We start from the raw sequence: 6013 nt of genomic DNA, 5'->3' as shown, positions 1-6013 counted from the left end.
CAAATCTGCTCAAAAGCTTTTCTCTCTATTAGAGAAAGCTGTTTCATTCAATATTCAGTGCAAATCTTGCCAAACTGAAGGATGCTTATGCCATATGAAATACAATGTTTTTGCAATGCTGTAAGACTGTTTTTAATGTGTTAGAAGTTATATGCACAAAAACAGGTTTCTGAGAGCAGTAATGTTGAAATACTGCATCTGTTCAAATGAAGTGAAATCTAGCCGAAATCTGCTCAAAAGCTTTTCTCTCTATTAGAGAAAGCTGTTTGATTCAATATTCAGTGCAAACCTTGCCAAACTGCAGGATGCTTATGCCTTATGAAACACAATGTTTTTGCAATGCTGTAAGACTGTTTTTAATGTGTTAGAAGTTATATGCACAAAAACAGGTTTCTGAGAGCAGTAATGTTGAAATACTTGCTTCTGTTCAAATGAAGTCAAATCTAGCCCAAATCTGCTCAAAAGCTTTTCTCTCTATTAGAGAAAGCTGTTTCATTCAATATTCAGTGCAAATTTTGCCAAACTGCATGATGCTTATGCCTTATGAAACACAATGTTTTTGCAATGCTGTAAGACTGTTTTTAATGTGTTAGAAGTTATATGCACAAAAACAGGTTTCTGAGAGCAGTAAATGTTGAAATACTGCATCTGTTCAAATGAAGTGAAATCTAGCCGAAATCTGCTCAAAAGCTTTTCTCTCTATTAGAGAAAGCTGTTTGATTCAATATTCAGTGCAAATCTTGCCAAACTGAAGGATGCTTATGCCTTATGAAATACAATGTTTTTGCAATGCTGTAAGACTGTTTTTAATGTGTTAGAAGTTATATGCACAAAAACAGGTTTCTGAGAGCAGTAATGTTGAAATACTGCATCTGTTCAAATGAAGTCAAATCTAGCCCAAATCTGCTCAAAAGCTTTTCTCTCTATTAGAGAAAGCTGTTTCATTCAATATTCAGTGCAAACCTTGCCAAACTGCATGATGCTTATGCCTTATGAAATACAATGTTTTTGCAATGCTGTAAGACTGTTTTTAATGTGTTAGAAGTTATATGCACCAAAACAGGTTTCTGAGAGCAGTAATGTTGAAATACTGCATCTGTTCAAATGAAGTCAAATCTAGCCCAAATCTGCTCAAAAGCTTTTCTCTCTATTAGAGAAAGCTGTTTCATTCAATATTCAGTGCAAACCTTGCCAAACTGCATGATGCTTATGCCTTATGAAACACAATGTTTTTGCAATGCTGTAAGACTGTTTTTAATGTGTTAGAAGTTATATGCACAAAAACAGGTTTCTGAGAGCAGTAATGTTGAAATACTACTTCTGTTCAAATGAAGTGAAATCTAGCCCAAATCTGCTCAAAAGCTTTTCTCTCTATTAGAGAAAGCTGTTTCATTCAATATTCAATGCAAATCTTGCCAAACTGCAGGATGCTTATGCCTTATGAAACACAATGTTTTTGCAAATGCTGTAAGACTGTTTTTAATGTGTTAGAAGTTATATGCACAAAAACAGGTTTCTGAGAGCAGTAATGTTGAAATACTGCTTCTGTTCAAATGAAGTGAAATCTAGCCCAAATCTGCTCAAAAGCTTTTCTCTCTATTAGAGAAAGCTGTTTCATTCAATATTCAGTGCAAACCTTGCCAAACTGAAGGATGCTTATGCCATATGAAATACAATGTTTTTGCAATGCTGTAAGACTGTTTTAATGTGTTCGAAGTTATATGCACAAAAAAAGGTTTCTGAGAGCAGTAATGTTGAAATACTGCTTCTGTTCAAATGAAGTGAAATCTAGCTGAAATCTGTTCAAAAGCTTTTCTCTCTATTAGAGAAAGCTGTTTGATTCAATATTCAGTGCAAACCTTGCCAAACTGCAGGATGCTTATGCCTTATGAAACACAATGTTTTTGCAATGCTGTAAGACTGTTTTTAATGTGATAGAAGTTATATGCACAGAAACAGGTTTCTGAGAGCAGTAATGTTGAAATACTGCTTCTGTTCAAATGAAGTGAAATCTAGCCCAAATCTGCTCAAAAGCTTTTCTCTCTATTAGAGAAAGCTGTTTCATTCAATATTCAGTGCAAATCTTGCCAAACTGAAGGATGCTTATGCCATATGAAATACAATGTTTTTGCAATGCTGTAAGACTGTTTTTAATGTGTTAGAAGTTATATGCACAAAAACAGGTTTCTGAGAGCAGTAATGTTGAAATACTGCATCTGTTCAAATGAAGTGAAATCTAGCCGAAATCTGCTCAAAAGCTTTTCTCTCTATTAGAGAAAGCTGTTTGATTCAATATTCAGTGCAAACCTTGCCAAACTGCAGGATGCTTATGCCTTATGAAACACAATGTTTTTGCAATGCTGTAAGACTGTTTTTAATGTGTTAGAAGTTATATGCACAAAAACAGGTTTCTGAGAGCAGTAATGTTGAAATACTTGCTTCTGTTCAAATGAAGTCAAATCTAGCCCAAATCTGCTCAAAAGCTTTTCTCTCTATTAGAGAAAGCTGTTTCATTCAATATTCAGTGCAAATTTTGCCAAACTGCATGATGCTTATGCCTTATGAAACACAATGTTTTTGCAATGCTGTAAGACTGTTTTTAATGTGTTAGAAGTTATATGCACAAAAACAGGTTTCTGAGAGCAGTAAATGTTGAAATACTGCATCTGTTCAAATGAAGTGAAATCTAGCCGAAATCTGCTCAAAAGCTTTTCTCTCTATTAGAGAAAGCTGTTTGATTCAATATTCAGTGCAAATCTTGCCAAACTGAAGGATGCTTATGCCTTATGAAATACAATGTTTTTGCAATGCTGTAAGACTGTTTTTAATGTGTTAGAAGTTATATGCACAAAAACAGGTTTCTGAGAGCAGTAATGTTGAAATACTGCATCTGTTCAAATGAAGTCAAATCTAGCCCAAATCTGCTCAAAAGCTTTTCTCTCTATTAGAGAAAGCTGTTTCATTCAATATTCAGTGCAAACCTTGCCAAACTGCATGATGCTTATGCCTTATGAAATACAATGTTTTTGCAATGCTGTAAGACTGTTTTTAATGTGTTAGAAGTTATATGCACCAAAACAGGTTTCTGAGAGCAGTAATGTTGAAATACTGCATCTGTTCAAATGAAGTCAAATCTAGCCCAAATCTGCTCAAAAGCTTTTCTCTCTATTAGAGAAAGCTGTTTCATTCAATATTCAGTGCAAACCTTGCCAAACTGCATGATGCTTATGCCTTATGAAACACAATGTTTTTGCAATGCTGTAAGACTGTTTTTAATGTGTTAGAAGTTATATGCACAAAAACAGGTTTCTGAGAGCAGTAATGTTGAAATACTACTTCTGTTCAAATGAAGTGAAATCTAGCCCAAATCTGCTCAAAAGCTTTTCTCTCTATTAGAGAAAGCTGTTTCATTCAATATTCAATGCAAATCTTGCCAAACTGCAGGATGCTTATGCCTTATGAAACACAATGTTTTTGCAAATGCTGTAAGACTGTTTTTAATGTGTTAGAAGTTATATGCACAAAAACAGGTTTCTGAGAGCAGTAATGTTGAAATACTGCTTCTGTTCAAATGAAGTGAAATCTAGCCCAAATCTGCTCAAAAGCTTTTCTCTCTATTAGAGAAAGCTGTTTCATTCAATATTCAGTGCAAACCTTGCCAAACTGAAGGATGCTTATGCCATATGAAATACAATGTTTTTGCAATGCTGTAAGACTGTTTTAATGTGTTCGAAGTTATATGCACAAAAAAAGGTTTCTGAGAGCAGTAATGTTGAAATACTGCTTCTGTTCAAATGAAGTGAAATCTAGCCCAAATCTGCTCAAAACCTTTTCTCTCTATCAGAGAAAGCTGTTTCATTCAATATTCAGTGCAAATCTTGCCAAACTGAAGGATGCTTATGCCTTATGAAATACAATGTTTTTGCAATGCTGTAAGACTGTTTTTAATGTGTTCGAAGTTATATGCACAAAAACAGGTTTCTGAGAGCAGTAATGTTGAAATACTTGCTTCTGTTCAAATGAAGTGAAATCTAGCCCAAATCTGCTCAAAAGCTTTTCTCTCTATTAGAGAAAGCTGTTTCATTCAATATTCAGTGCAAACCTTGCCAAACTGAAGGATGCTTATGCCATATGAAATACAATGTTTTTGCAATGCTGTAAGACTGTTTTTAATGTGTTCGAAGTTATATGCACAAAAACAGGTTTCTGAGAGCAGTAATGTTGAAATACTGCATCTGTTCAAATGAAGTGAAATCTAGCCGAAATCTGCTCAAAAGCTTTTCTCTCTATTAGAGAAAGCTGTTTGATTCAATATTCAGTGCAAACCTTGCCAAACTGCAGGATGCTTATGCCTTATGAAACACAATGTTTTTGCAATGCTGTAAGACTGTTTTTAATGTGTTAGAAGTTATATGCACAAAAACAGGTTTCTGAGAGCAGTAATGTTGAAATACTGCTTCTGTTCAAATGAAGTGAAATCTAGCTGAAATCTGTTCAAAAGCTTTTCTCTCTATTAGAGAAAGCTGTTTCATTCAATATTCAGTGCAAACCTTGCCAAACTGCAGGATGCTTATGCCTTATGAAACACAATGTTTTTGCAATGCTGTAAGACTGTTTTTAATGTGATAGAAGTTATATGCACAGAAACAGGTTTCTGAGAGCAGTAATGTTGAAATACTGCTTCTGTTCAAATGAAGTGAAATCTAGCCCAAATCTGCTCAAAAGCTTTTCTCTCTATTAGAGAAAGCTGTTTCATTCAATATTCAGTGCAAATCTTGCCAAACTGAAGGATGCTTATGCCATATGAAATACAATGTTTTTGCAATGCTGTAAGACTGTTTTTAATGTGTTAGAAGTTATATGCACAAAAACAGGTTTCTGAGAGCAGTAATGTTGAAATACTGCATCTGTTCAAATGAAGTGAAATCTAGCCGAAATCTGCTCAAAAGCTTTTCTCTCTATTAGAGAAAGCTGTTTGATTCAATATTCAGTGCAAACCTTGCCAAACTGCAGGATGCTTATGCCTTATGAAACACAATGTTTTTGCAATGCTGTAAGACTGTTTTTAATGTGTTAGAAGTTATATGCACAAAAACAGGTTTCTGAGAGCAGTAATGTTGAAATACTTGCTTCTGTTCAAATGAAGTCAAATCTAGCCCAAATCTGCTCAAAAGCTTTTCTCTCTATTAGAGAAAGCTGTTTCATTCAATATTCAGTGCAAATTTTGCCAAACTGCATGATGCTTATGCCTTATGAAACACAATGTTTTTGCAATGCTGTAAGACTGTTTTTAATGTGTTAGAAGTTATATGCACAAAAACAGGTTTCTGAGAGCAGTAAATGTTGAAATACTGCATCTGTTCAAATGAAGTGAAATCTAGCCGAAATCTGCTCAAAAGCTTTTCTCTCTATTAGAGAAAGCTGTTTGATTCAATATTCAGTGCAAATCTTGCCAAACTGAAGGATGCTTATGCCTTATGAAATACAATGTTTTTGCAATGCTGTAAGACTGTTTTTAATGTGTTAGAAGTTATATGCACAAAAACAGGTTTCTGAGAGCAGTAATGTTGAAATACTGCATCTGTTCAAATGAAGTCAAATCTAGCCCAAATCTGCTCAAAAGCTTTTCTCTCTATTAGAGAAAGCTGTTTCATTCAATATTCAGTGCAAACCTTGCCAAACTGCATGATGCTTATGCCTTATGAAATACAATGTTTTTGCAATGCTGTAAGACTGTTTTTAATGTGTTAGAAGTTATATGCACCAAAACAGGTTTCTGAGAGCAGTAATGTTGAAATACTGCATCTGTTCAAATGAAGTCAAATCTAGCCCAAATCTGCTCAAAAGCTTTTCTCTCTATTAGAGAAAGCTGTTTCATTCAATATTCAGTGCAAACCTTGCCAAACTGCATGATGCTTATGCCTTATGAAACACAATGTTTTTGCAATGCTGTAAGACTGTTTTTAATGTGTTAGAAGTTATATGCACAAAAACAGGTTTCTGAGAGCAGTAA

Source organism: Carassius gibelio, chromosome B23 (assembly GCF_023724105.1).
Source record: "Carassius gibelio isolate Cgi1373 ecotype wild population from Czech Republic chromosome B23, carGib1.2-hapl.c, whole genome shotgun sequence".
Classification (NCBI taxonomy): Eukaryota; Metazoa; Chordata; class Actinopteri; order Cypriniformes; family Cyprinidae; genus Carassius; species Carassius gibelio.
The sequence above is the reverse complement of the archived record's forward strand: the minus strand, read 5'-3'. Positions refer to the sequence as shown.